This window comes from Euprymna scolopes, chromosome 16 (assembly GCF_053919585.1).
Source record: "Euprymna scolopes isolate OS-2025 chromosome 16, ASM5391958v1, whole genome shotgun sequence".
NCBI lineage: Eukaryota > Metazoa > Mollusca > Cephalopoda > Sepiida > Sepiolidae > Euprymna > Euprymna scolopes.
The window spans coordinates 69770440-69784924 of NC_136497.1; the positions used below are offsets into that span (position 1 = coordinate 69770440).

Consider the following 14485-nt stretch of genomic DNA (forward strand, 5'->3'; position numbering starts at 1 on the left):
TACCAAACTCCTCTGACAATGTTGGGTCTAAACACTTCAAATTTTTGATGCAGGTTACCTGGACATTAGTCAACCCTTTAAATATATATATATATATATATATATACATATATATATACATATATATATATATACATTTAAACATAAAGTTATGTACAGTACGTAGGACCCGAGCAAAGCTGGACTGAACTGCTAGTGATACATAAAATACGCTTATATCTATAAATTTTTATTCTTACGAAAAATAATGCAAAAATACATAAATCATAAAATCATACTTACGTTAGTAAGCTGGAATTGCTGGACACCTCTGAAGGAAAAAGCGACGCATACCTCCAAGGAAAATTGCGCCATACCATGTGTGTTATACTCTCACTGAGTCAGGAGAGTACTAGGACGAAGGAAAAGAAATAAGTTGGAATTATTAGCACTTAAGGAAAATTGGGGAGACAAACACACCATGGGACTAACGTAAGGTTAAAGAGCCATCCTTGATACTCTGTACTTATAAACGAATTTTAGTTGTAAAACTAAAGGCAGAAAATTATTTTAAAAATTCATAAAAAATATTATTAGTAAAATGTCTAAATGTAATCTAACTTTTCTCCACAAAATTCTTCTTAATCGAGCAAGTACGAAACCAAGATCATCATAATTCTCGCTCAAAATGCTTCTTAATCGAGCAAGGAAGATACAAACCTCATCAGAATTGTCACTCAAAATGCTTCATAATCGAGCAAGTACGAAACTAAGCTCATCATAATTGTCGCTCAAACTGCTTCTTAATCGAGCAAGTACGAAACCAAGATCATCATAATTGTCACTCAAAATGCTTCTTAATCGAGCAAGTACGAAACTAAGCTCATCATAATTGTCACTCAAAATGCTTCTTAATCGAGCAAGTACGAAACTAAGCTAATCATAATTGTCACTCAAAATGCTTCTTAATCGAGCAAGTACGAAACTAAGCTCATCATAATTGTCACACAAAATGCTTCTTAATCGACCAAGTACGAAACTAGGCTCATCATAATTGTCACGCAAAATGCTTCTTAATCGAGCAAGTACGAAACTAAGCTCATCATAATTGTCACTCAAAATGCTTCTTAATCGAGCAAGTACGAAACTAAGCTCATCATAATTGTCGCTCAAAATGCTTCTTAATCGAGCAAGTACGAAACTAAGCTCATCATAATTGTCGCTCAAAATGCTTCTTAATCGAGCAAGTACGAAACTAAGCTCATTATAATTGTCACTCAAAATGCTTCTTAATCGAGCAAGTACGAAACTAAGCTCATCATAATTGTCACTCAAAATGCTTCTTAATCGAGCAAGTACGAAACTAAGCTCATCATAATTGTCGCTCAAAATGCTTCTTAATCGAGCAAGTACGAAACTAGGCTCATTATAATTGTCACGCAAAATGCTTCTTAATCGAGCAAGTACGAAACTAAGCTCATCATAATTGTCACTCAAAATGCTTCTTAATCGAGCAAGTACGAAACTAAGCTCATCATAATTGTCGCTCAAAATGCTTCTTAATCGAGCAAGTACGAAACTAAGCTCATCATAATTGTCGCTCAAAATGCTTCTTAATCGAGCAAGTACGAAACTAAGCTCATTATAATTGTCACTCAAAATGCTTCTTAATCGAGCAAGTACGAAACAAAGCTCATCATAATTGTCACTCAAACTGCTTCTTAATCGAGCAAGTACGAAACTAAGCTCATCATAATTGTCACTCCAAATGCTTCTTAATCGAGCAAGTACGAAACTAAGCTCATCATAATTGTCGCCCAATTTCGTGGCAGTCAAAATAAACAAACTCAGAAAATAGATTTTAAAATTGAAGTTATCATATGAATATTATCGTGTGAATATTAATGAGTTCATTTTTAGTTCGTGAGTTCTATGAAAGCATAACTTAATTTGATAATTAATGTTTAGCCACTGGCAAAATTAATATTTTCCATTTCGAACTACAAATTCTAACAGTTAACCTAAATAATTATAAATCTAGAATATTAGATTAGTCTTATACAATGTATTTATCGATATACTTGATTAAAACATATTATTAAGGATTGAGAGAAAGAGATAGGAACTCTCAGGTTGAGCAATTGGGAAGTGATAGACAATTTATGTGTATGAAGCGATGCTCTTTGTGTAAACAAATTGAGTTTAGGTAATTTGGACAATGTCAAAACATTGTTAATTCACTGCCCGCATAGCAGCAGTCGTATAGCACAAGGGAGACAATAGAAGCAGAAAAACTGAAGCTAGCCTGCATGACACTATATATACAAATGCAGGTAAATTTAGACATATTTTGTTTGCTTGAAAATATAGTTTCGTTTTTACTAATTGTCATAAATTTTTAACCAGAGAATAGTATTATAAGTTTCAAAAGCCTGAACATGTTCATGTAGTTTCGTCCCATAGAACCAAAGAGATGAGAAGTTAAATAATTTAATTTGACTACCACCATATATAAACTAGCATTTCAGCCCGGCGTGGCCCGGGTATTTGGAGGTGTGTGTTGAAGAAAAAAAAGTGGTAGTAGGAAGGCAGGCTCGAACCAGTACCCCGAAGGAGGAAAAGAAAGGCAAAAAACCTGACGTATTTGCTCTTACGACCACCGCAAAACCAGAAGTGACGTAGGTTTAAATTAAGGCTAGAGAATCGCAAAGAGGGGATGACTTTCGAAAATATCGGTGACAAATTGACCCCTCCCTGTAGTAAATTTCCCAGTTGAGGGTGAGGGTATTTGTCGTCTAAAAGGTCAAGCTTCAAAACGATACTGATCTTGTGAAAATCCGTCTCCTCTGTCGAAAGATTTAGCCAAACATGCAAAAATACATACATACATACACACATTTATATATTGCTAGCTCAAATTTTCGACCCAACCCGATTAAAAAGCTTGCCCTATCTCTGATTTCTCTTTATGTAAAATTTCAAATGTTTAGGACAGAAATTGTCTGTGTAATTTGGTAGAAACCGCAGAGGTCAAATCTTTTTTAACTTCGAATCCTATTATGACCCCTTAACATTTATTGTTTTGGGCTCAAATGAAGTTAGTAAGTTAGCTCCATGTCCAAGGAACCTATATCTAATATTTCAATTGTTTATAGTCAAAACTGTTGAAGGAGTTTGGTAGAGTTCTCAAAGGTCAAATCGTTGAACTTTGATCCCCTTAACAGCCAAATTTCTGGCCGAAAACGGATTACAAAGATTTTCCCAAATCTCAGAACCCTGTATATCAAATTTCGAGTCTGTAGACTGAAAATTGACAGAGTTATTGCGTAGGGAAATGTAAACACATAGACAGACACACAGACAGGCACGTTCACTTTTATAGATATATAGATTGACCAATTCTTTTTGGCAGTATTATAAGTTCCAAATTTCGAATGCTCCTGAGAAAGATAATGACCTTAATAATTTAGTAAGCTATGTAACATTTTCTATTAATGTCGCACATTAAGGGGACCATCCATTATCACAAGCCTAATTTTTACAGCCATGAAATGTTTTACTCATAGGTATTTGTTTCCCCAATTTTGCATATGAATTACAAAATATCTGATATTTCCCCAAAACCTTTGGCCTTCATGGATGGGAGATTAAACTTGTTGTTTTGTTTCAAATGATCTGAAATAACAGCAATTCCAAATATTTCTGATATGTTATATCTCCTCTCTTTGGTTTTCACATAAAGTAAGGTTCATAGTGTATAAAGATTAATTGATACTGGAGATATTCATAATCGTACCATATTTTCAATGGAGGAGAGATCTAACGTATGAGAAATATTTAGAATCAAGTTTGTTTCAGATGATTTGAAACAACAGCAGCAAGTTTTTTCTTCCGCCATCAAGGTCAGAGATTTTGGGGAAATGTCAGGATATATATATATATATATATATATATATATATATATATATATATATATATATATATATATATATATATATAACAATAAGAGTGGAAAATGAAGTCACACAAAAGTATATATTGGCTATTATAGAATGGTTCAGTTATTAAATAGAGGTATACAACCATTTTGTTGGGATGTAGAGAAAACTGTTTATACCAATGTAATGAATCCCCTCTATCTTCCTACTAAATTTTTGTATACCTTTATTCAATTAATAAACCATTCTATAGTCACCAATATATAGTTTTTGTGACTTCATTTTCCACTCGTATTATTTCCTATATAAGCTCCAATGAAATTTGTTGAACTTTATATTATCCCGATCAGTCTCTTCTTATAGGATTAAATTTACTCTCTTCTCCTAACTCTCTAAGCTATATATATATATATATATATATATATATATATATATATATATATATATATATACATATATATACATATATATATATATATATATTGGTATAAAATGCTGAGAAATGTAGAATTTCAGGACTTGAAGTGATGCCACCACGTACAAAAACATAGAAACGAACAAAGGGGCTGTATATATTATAAACCTTCTTATGTCTATTTATTATCCAAATGCATTACATATTTTAATTACTGTATAGGGATTAATTAATTGAGGTCATGAGGATGGTGTATACTTTTAATATTTCGAGGTGGAAATCCTTTTTTCGAAAAGAAAACTACACAAAATAATGTTGTTAAAAGGAATATGGATACAGATATTTATAATCGCAACATCTTCGATCGTTTGTTTCTATTACTTCACTTCCTGGTATTCTAAATTGTTACTGACTTTTCTACTTTTATCTTCTTGTTTAACAGCAATGCTTCAATCAAACTAACTTTATATATATGTATATATATATATATATATATATATATATATATATATATATTAGCAAAAGTACCCGTCGTTGACTGGGTTAAAAAACAGCCTACAGAAGATGGACTCTGACTTATAAAAGTATGATAAGTTATGAAAAGGAAGGGTTGTAAAGAGATAGCTTTGAATTTGGAGGTATCAAATCTAAATAAAAATATGATGAAAGTAAAAATAAAATAGATAAACACCATAATTTATTATTATACGATACCTGTTCACACTGAAACACTTATCACGATATTCTATGGATCTATATTGAAAAAAACCTTGTTAAACTTTGCGACATATTTCTATTCTATGGAGGTCAGGTGCGAACGAACACCTAATGATTTTATTATACCATATTTTTTAAACATAATTATCAAATATATTACGCAGATAGATATGAAAGCCTTTATTAAAGTTTGTGCCTAGTTCCATTCTATGGAACCAGGCGCGAACGCAGACCCCACAATTTTATTATACCATCCCTATTTAAGTTAAAACATACTTATGAAAATATTATTATGTACATCTATATCAAAAACACTTGTAAACGGTCTTTTTTTAATTTTAAAATCTTTTATTTCCATACTTTGTGTACCAGGTGCGTAAGCAGACCCCACAATTTTAATGAATCATCATTATGCCAGGTCATACATACCTATTCCTGTGTCTCGATACATCTTCTATCATTATATGTGATCGGTTTTCTATAATAGTCAACCATATAGGAGTCTATTCGTGACCAGACACACACAGACGTTCAGCTTTATATATATATATATATATATATATATATATATATATATATATATATATATATATATATATACATACATAAAATTTAATAATTTAATAATTATTATAGTAAATAATAATAATAATAATACCACTAATAATATATATATATATGTGTGTGTGTGTGTGTGTGTGTGTGTGTGTGTGTGTGTGCTCGCGTGTGTATATATTAAACAGGAAATGGAGAGAGTTGAAACAGAAAATACTTATAAATAAATAGATAGATATATACATGCATAGATACATGGATAGATAGATACAAATTGTAAAGGAAAAGTAATAATGTCTACTCAGACATCAAACAATTTATGAAAGTATCTACGCAAATAAACTTTCAAGAAAGATTAAATGTCAACCTGATATGGAAAATGTGTATTAATTAAAAAAACAAAACAAAACAAATAATTACCGATACAAAAATATTTATTAAAACCAAAGTCTGAAGAGGGGAGAGAGAGAGAGAGGGAGAGAGAGAGAGAGAGAAATCTAGATAGATAGATAGATAGATAGATAGATAGATAAATAGATAGATAGATAGATAGATAGATAGATAGATAGATAGAGTGAGCGAGAGAGAGCAAGAAAGGACAACAGATATAGAGAGCAAGGGAGCATGAGAGAGATGAGTTCAAATGAAATATGGATCCTTGGCAGATGGCAAAATTAGCATCCTCGTTAACCTCATCCGTGTTACCTCCTGTCAACCTATCGAAATAACAAGAGATTGAATGCAGAAATTAAAAAAAAGTAGTGATAAAATGAAAAAATAAATAAAATTACAGCCTACTTTCACTTTCACTATCAGTTTCAATCGTTAATTCGTAAGTCATTAATTCTTCACAACTCCTTTCATTAAAATCCGTTTTATTGTCTTCGCGCACGGACATATGTTGCTAGGTTCTTTTCTCTCGGACGAAAGCAGCCGTATACAAAGTGTTTAAAATAAATGAGAAAGTTTATGTTTATTTTACCGTATTTTCCTTTAGGTTTTTTTTTCGTTTTACATCTTTTCTTTTCTATTGCATATATTCTTCTTCTCTACTCTTGTACAATGAAGATATTAATATCGTTTATGTCTTCGACTTCTTCCTGTTCTTCTGCTCATTCTTATTTTTCTATTTTTTTTTCTTCTGTTTTGCTTGTTGTTAATATTATCTCTATAGAACTAATTATTAAATATCTTCGCGGTGTTGTAACACTAATACGAAGTTGTCTGCTTTTTTGATCACTTTTCTTCACTTTTCATCGTACTACTACTATTACAAACATTAATAATATATTCGCTGTTTTCGTCTTTCCTTTCGTATATTTTCACTTTCATTTTATATTGAAGATATGTACATTAATTCTTTTGCTTTCTATTCTTCGACTTTTTTCTTATACTATTATTATTAATAATAATTCCGATTTCTCATATTTTTTTCGTCTTTATTCGTCACACTACTACTACTACTACTACTACTACTACTACTACTACCAAAACTACTACACCTACTACTAATTTTCTTCTTTTCATCTATCTTCTTTTATATCATACTTTTATCATTACTTCTGGGGGTTTTTTTTTTCGTTTTGTTTTTGATTTCCTTTCTGTGCAATATATTACTTTCTTTTTTTTTACTATTTTTTGTTTACTTTGTTCGCCTGTCATGTATATATGCCTATAATCTCGTTCACAGACCGGTTCTTGAATCAACTGAATAAAAACAACGTTTAGCCTTGTTAGTACTTACGACCGACGTTCCAAACGTAATGCCTCCTATTTTTATTCCGCCCAAATCGGTTCGGGGAGATTTCAAATTGCATTGTTATGATAACTGACCTTATGCATTCATAAAGTTTTATTTCTACTATAAAGATAATATAATTTTTTTTATTTCTCTGTTACATATATTGACAATGTGAGACTCTAGGAAAGCAACACCTGTCATGGGCGTGTGTCAAAAGCAGAGGCGCATCATCGAATCCCTGCTAAAAAATAGTCGTGGTAGTGTAGAAAAATAAATTCTGGATCAAAAAGGTTGCATGTTATAATGATACCATTTCCATTTTCGTAGCTCTCAAAGATTTTGAGTTAAAAAAAAATAGGAGGCTTTACTAGTGGAACGACCCTTGAATGGCAAACCATGCTTCGGATCCCAAGCGCAGCTATTGTTTATCGCCGGTACATGTGCAATGAGAATATTAGTGATTATTTCGAAAAAAATTCTCGAGCACAAAAGAATGGTTCGTTTTAATAGTACCATTACCGTTTTCGTAGCCTTAAAACTTTTGCAGTTAGAAAAAAAAGGTTAACTTTTAAAACGCTCTCCGTAAATATATATATGTATATATATATATATATATATATATATATATATATATATATATATATATATATATATGTGTGTGTGTGTGTGTGTGTGTATATATGTATATATATTATATATTTATATTATAACTTACTATATATATATATATATATGGAGATATATATATATATCCATATATATATGCATATATATATATATATATGGATATATATATGAATACTTCATTTAATCACACACACACACACACACATATATATATATATATATACTTCATTTAATCACATAAATTAATATACGAAAGTATAAATTTATGCGTAAACTTTAAGTATCTATTTCAACAGTACTCAATACGTAGGTAGAGCTAGGTAGTAAGTTATATTTTATAACATACTATATATATATATATATATATATATATATATATATATGTGTGTGTGTGTGTGTGTGTGTGTGTGCATATAAAATCAATACATATCTGATTACATACAATGTAATTATACTAAAAATGTTAATCAACGTTTGTTTCTCTAAAGTTTGCTTTTTTTTATATAGTGCCAATTTACTTAGCCTTCCAACGAGGGCAAAGTTAGATATAAAGGTCTTTTTTTAATATGGAAAAAGGAACAAAAATAAAAATAAAATGTCTCAGTCGCGAATGATTTCTCCTCCATTAACCGAGAATAAAAATTGTAACGTAGCATCAGAACAAATACTACACTTTGATATATGCCCGAAGGTCAAGAGGAGTTTTCAAATTCAGTTATATTTGCTATATGTTGTATTTTTTTCTCTAATGAACAACAAATTAATTTTAGGAGAATGCAGGGAGATATTTTTCTCTGCTATAAAAGCGGTTAAACAGAAAGAAATATTTAAGGGTTTAGTTTTTCACAAATTAGCTATTAATATTATGTTTGGAACATATTTAGTATGGAAATTTACATTACACACACACACCAAAGACTCTTTATCTGAAAGTACATCGTTTAAACTCCTCGGTCTAACGTTCACAGGAAACATGAGTTGGAACAATTACATTGAGAATATTGCCAGGACCACAGCGAAGAAGATAGGTTCTCTCTACCGTGCTAGAAAGCTGCTAACGCCCGAAAGTATCCTGTACTTCTATAAGGCAACCATTCGCCCATGTATGGAGTATTGTTGTCATATTTGGGCTGGTGCATCTGCTACTAGTCTCTCGCTCCTGGACAAGGTTCAAAGAGAGTCGCTAACCTAATAGGTCCTGAACTGTCATCTAAGCTTCAGCCTCTGTCCCATCGACGATATGTTGCATCCCTCTGCCTGTTCTACAATTACTTCAACGGTGAATGCTCATACGAACTGCAAGCACTTGTACCCCCTCGACGTAAATACCCCGACAGAGCCGACAAGCAGCTAAATCCCACCATTTCACAGTAGAGATCCCTAGATGTAAGAGAGCCTTCTACTCCAGTAGTTTCTTCCCCAGAACCGCTAGACTTTGGAACTCCCTTCCGGGGCCCTGTTTCCCTAACTGTACTGACATGCAGGAGTTCAAGTATAACGTGAACCGACATATTGCTTTAACTTATGTCCCTTATAGTAGCTCCCTACATCAAATGTCGATGTGCCTTGTTTGGTGTGAAAATGTTATAAAAAAATTATATATATACATATATATATATATATATATATATATATATATATATATATGAGGATACTTGAATATATATATATATATATATATATATATATATATATATATATATATATATGTATGCACACACACATATATAAATATGTATATATATCTATATATATATGAGGAAACTTGAATATATATATATGCACACACACATATACATTTATACATATTCAAGGATATATATATATATATATATATATATATATATATATATATTCAAGGTTCCTCAATTAAATCAGAAAGAATTACATTATTTATGTTTTAAAAATAAATGACGTATATGCTATAATAAAATAAATGTAAACAGATGCTAATATATTTCGTGTCTGAGAAATGACATGCCATTTTTTAAAAATAATTTTCTATACGTTTCTATTATTTGAAAGATTCGGACTAGTGATCTGATGTGCATGACGCAATGGATAAATGTGCTTAGTAATTAGTTCTAAAGGACAGTTTTCTAGTCATAAACGGTTTAATGTTTACTGCGGGCGATGCAATAAATAGAAATAACCTGAACAGGTTATGGATGACGTAACGAAGGCACGGCATTCCCTGTTGATTTAAATAAAAGTTTCTGTTTGAAATTTACTTCAGACGCTTGAGTTTAAATATACAATTAAAATCAATTGTAAAATAAATTAAACGCTGTGGGAGTAATATAAAGATTTGGGCCAGTACTACCAATAATTTAAATAACACACATAACTAAGACTGATGAAAAAAATATCCGAAACATATGTTATGTGTGTTGTTATAATAAGCGTTAGTATAATAAAAAAAAAAAAAACTTATTCAGTAATAAAAAAAAAAAATGTCGCAATTTTACCTGGTGTATTCGTAACGAATGGAATATGTAAATAGTAACATAATCATTAAATGCTTCCTACAAGTTGAAAATTGCATAAAGAAGGCCATACGGATTTTAGTCTGCTATTTCACATCGTTATTTAATTTATACAAAAAATGGGTGGCCAGTGTTGCCCGGCGTTTCCCGGTTGTAAAAGAATATTAAATAATAATATATATAATAATAAATAATAATATATATGCACGCAGATTTCGCAATTATTATTACATAGCTAATCTCTAGTGAAGAGTATATTGTACCTAATATATTGTAATATATGCTATGAATGAATATGAGCATGCGTAAAATAACAGAAATATGAAGGCAAGTTGAAACGGACATTTTGCATTTTGATTTGCTGTCATATATCTGTACGCTTTATTCATTCATCCAAATATTTTTTTCGTTATAAACTATCATTGATGTAAGATTACTATTGCCTGCTAATAACAGTGATATGTTATCAGAAGTTTAAGAGTTCATCAGTTAAATATTTTCATACTACTGATTTATTAATATAGATGTATTGAAAGAGTGCAGAAAAAAATAAGAGCGTATTTATATTTTGTATTTTGCGTACAGAAAGTTATTAGATGAGACAAGTCATTGGTACCGTCGGTTTCAGGACCGATAATAAGGCCCGTTTAAGATATCCATATCAAGCTCTCTTAAGCCAATACTATTGGGAGTATTGGCTGAAGAGAGCTTGATATGTATATTTTAAACGGTCCTAATTAACGGGTTTGAAACCGACGGTACCAATGACTTGTCTCATCTAACAACTTTCTATACAGCAAACACAATATATATATGTATATATACATATACATATATATATATATACACACACATTATATATATATATATATATATATATATATATATATATATATATATATATATATATATATATATATAATGAAAAGTCCTGTCGTTTTAAACGTTCGGTTTCGTTAAAATGCATTTCGAATTATTTTGATTCATCGGACTACTTTTCTCATACTCGTGAGAGTATGAGAACCGTAGTCCGATGAATCCAAATAATACGAATAACCAATCCTCATCTAAAAAAGATCAGAAACGTCATAAAATGCATTTGTTTTCAGCTTTCAATTTTTAATTAAATTACACGTACATTTAACAATTTCTTCATAATTCTCTCTTGTTATTACATGTGTATGCAATATTTATTCTGTGTGTGTGTGTGTGTGTGTGTGTGTGTGTGTGTGTGTGTGTGTGTGTGTGTGTGTGTGTGTGTGTGTGTAATAAATTCAATTAATTATGAATACGTTTTTTTCGGCTTTTATCACAATTTACCTACATTTCCTCAACCTGTATAGTAAAAATATAATTTATCGGAAATAATCGACAGTGAATCTTGAACATGGAAAAATGGATTTCTTTCGATTACTTGACGTTATCAAAATATTTTTTTTTTAGAAACCGTGTAACAAAATATACTAATACACAGTACACAATCTTCAAAAATAATTAAATTATTTAGAATAATACAGAAAAAAAGTTAGAACCATTTTCATGTACACAGTGCAAATGCTCCTAGTTTCTTTTTTCTTACGAGTTTAATTTTACTAGCATGACCTGTGGACGTTCCACTGCATAAGAAATAAATTCAATTAACAAATACCCTTTGAGGAAGCTTAAAATTTTCTTGTATAGCGCAAAAAATTAATTTTGTGGGGACAGGAAAACTAATAATACTCAACAAATATTAATTACTTACATTTCTATGAAAATAGTGTATATTTTATTTTGAATATAGAACTAAGCATTATGAATTAATAAATGAATTCTTTAAATAATATCGCACTGCATAGTTCAATACAAATAATAAAATCACATTTTAAAAGACAATCTTTAATTTTTCTTTTCAGTAGAGTGCCACTTAGCAGAAAATTGTCTTTTTCTGGATTTCTTTCTTTTTTTAATATTTTCTTTTATTTATTATTTTTCTAACATCCTTCGAAGCATCGCTGCACGTCGAAATTATTTCAATTTAATTTCTTATACCATTACAACAATAGTCATATATTATCATAATCATATTCGAAAACGAGCCTACAGCAAATGGCGGTCACTGTAATAATCTTGTTGGATTGACCATTTTAAAGCCAAGCATTGCCCATTTCGTATTTTTAGAAGCAGTTTTGTATCCGAAAATTGTATTTGACTTTTTCCAAAATCTAACGCAATGTACGCATTTACCAAGGAAGGAACAAGCAGAAGATTATATAGATTTTCTAACGAAAAATTGTAGTAAAAATTAACGGAAAAAATCTTTAATGAATTAATCTTTGATTTTAGCAATAACATCCGAAATGTGCCCCTAAAATAGGTGTTGTTCAATAAATACCATGTACTAAATTGAAGATACAAAGTATAATTATTTTTTTAATATTTCAGAAGTTTTTAAGAATTTTCATGGAATTTACTAAATGCTTACACAGAAAACGCCCCCAAAACTCTTTGCATTTCTACGGTTAGTTTTAGTTGTGCATCAAATGAAGGGATTATTTTTCAATAAATTATAAAAATACGCATATCCAAATTTAGCAAAAGATTTAATACAACAATATATACAATATGGGGGAAGAGCGAAAATGTTAAATTCGATTGTTAATTTTTTTATCTTCTTATATAAATCTATGGAAAATATGATAGAACACACATATATAAGAATATATTTCCTATTATATATATATATATATATATATATATATATATATATATATATGTATAGTGTATAATAAATACCTGTATTTTAAATTACATGTATCAAACCATCTGCAAAATACAAGTATTAAATCTGAGAAGTAATATGTTTGTACATGTGTTTATATAATATAATATATTATAGTATAATATATATATATACATCTATATATATATATATATATACATATATATATATAAGTAGAATCAAAATAATAAATAATCATTTTATACCCACATACACAAGTGTTCCATGCTTTCGCAATCATCGGTGCAGGAAAAGCTTCGATCTCCGCAACAAAGCATATATATATGCGTACCATATACATATGTGTGTGTACATGTATACACATATAAGCAATTATATATATATATATATATATATATATATATATATATATATATATATATATATATATATATATCTTCCCTGCAACCTTTTTCCCACAAAAGATACTTTCATTAAAATCACTTGTCTAGCTGGAGCCCCTACCCATAATTTCCACCACGCTTTATCTGTGCTTAAACCTAAACGTAGATTCTATGGGCAAAGCTTCTAACTTCACGCGTTCTGAACTCTCTTCAACTGCCTACAATTTGTGCGCCTTCAAGTCCAATATGTATATATATATATATATATATATATATATATATATATATATATATATATATAGATATAGATGTATATGTATATATATATATTATACTATATTATATTATATAAACACATGTACAAACATATTACTTCTTAAACATCTTCTCGCTGGGCCATCCCCTTAAGTAATCCAATTTACCTACTTTCCTCTATTAGTGATTACTACGACACTTTCCCATTGATGATTGCACACTCAGCACGTTTCCTCGAGTGGCCTTCAGTGACACCTATATAAGCACACACACACACACACACACACACACACACACACATATATATATGTGTGTGTGTATATATATATTCATCTGATCTCTCTCTTTCTCCCTCTCTCTCTCTCTATATATATATAAAGAGAGAGAGTGAGAGAGAAAGAGAGAGATGAAAATAAAGAAATATATATATATATATATATATATATATATATATATATATATATATATAGAGAGAGAGAGAGAGAGAGAGAGAGAGATAGATATATAGATAGATATTTGTCTTATTTCTTTATTGAATTGAGTAAGTATCTCACTGCCGTATTTCTTATTTTTAGATGATATTTCTACAATTTTTTTTTTTATATTTATTTAATCTGTTAATGTTTATTTTCTATTTTTATAATTATTTTTTTCTCTCTGATTTATT

General features: G+C 29.9%; 1 long non-coding RNA gene across 2 annotated transcripts in view; it reads right to left on the minus strand.

The window, feature by feature from the left end:
* Positions 1–14485, minus strand: part of LOC145296010 (uncharacterized) — a 95346-nt gene that overhangs the window by 16225 nt on the left and 64636 nt on the right. For both annotated transcript variants that reach the window (XR_013869938.1, XR_013869939.1), the window contains one exon: positions 283–391. This is a non-coding gene — a long non-coding RNA (uncharacterized LOC145296010). The remainder of the gene's footprint in view (positions 1–282; positions 392–14485) is intronic.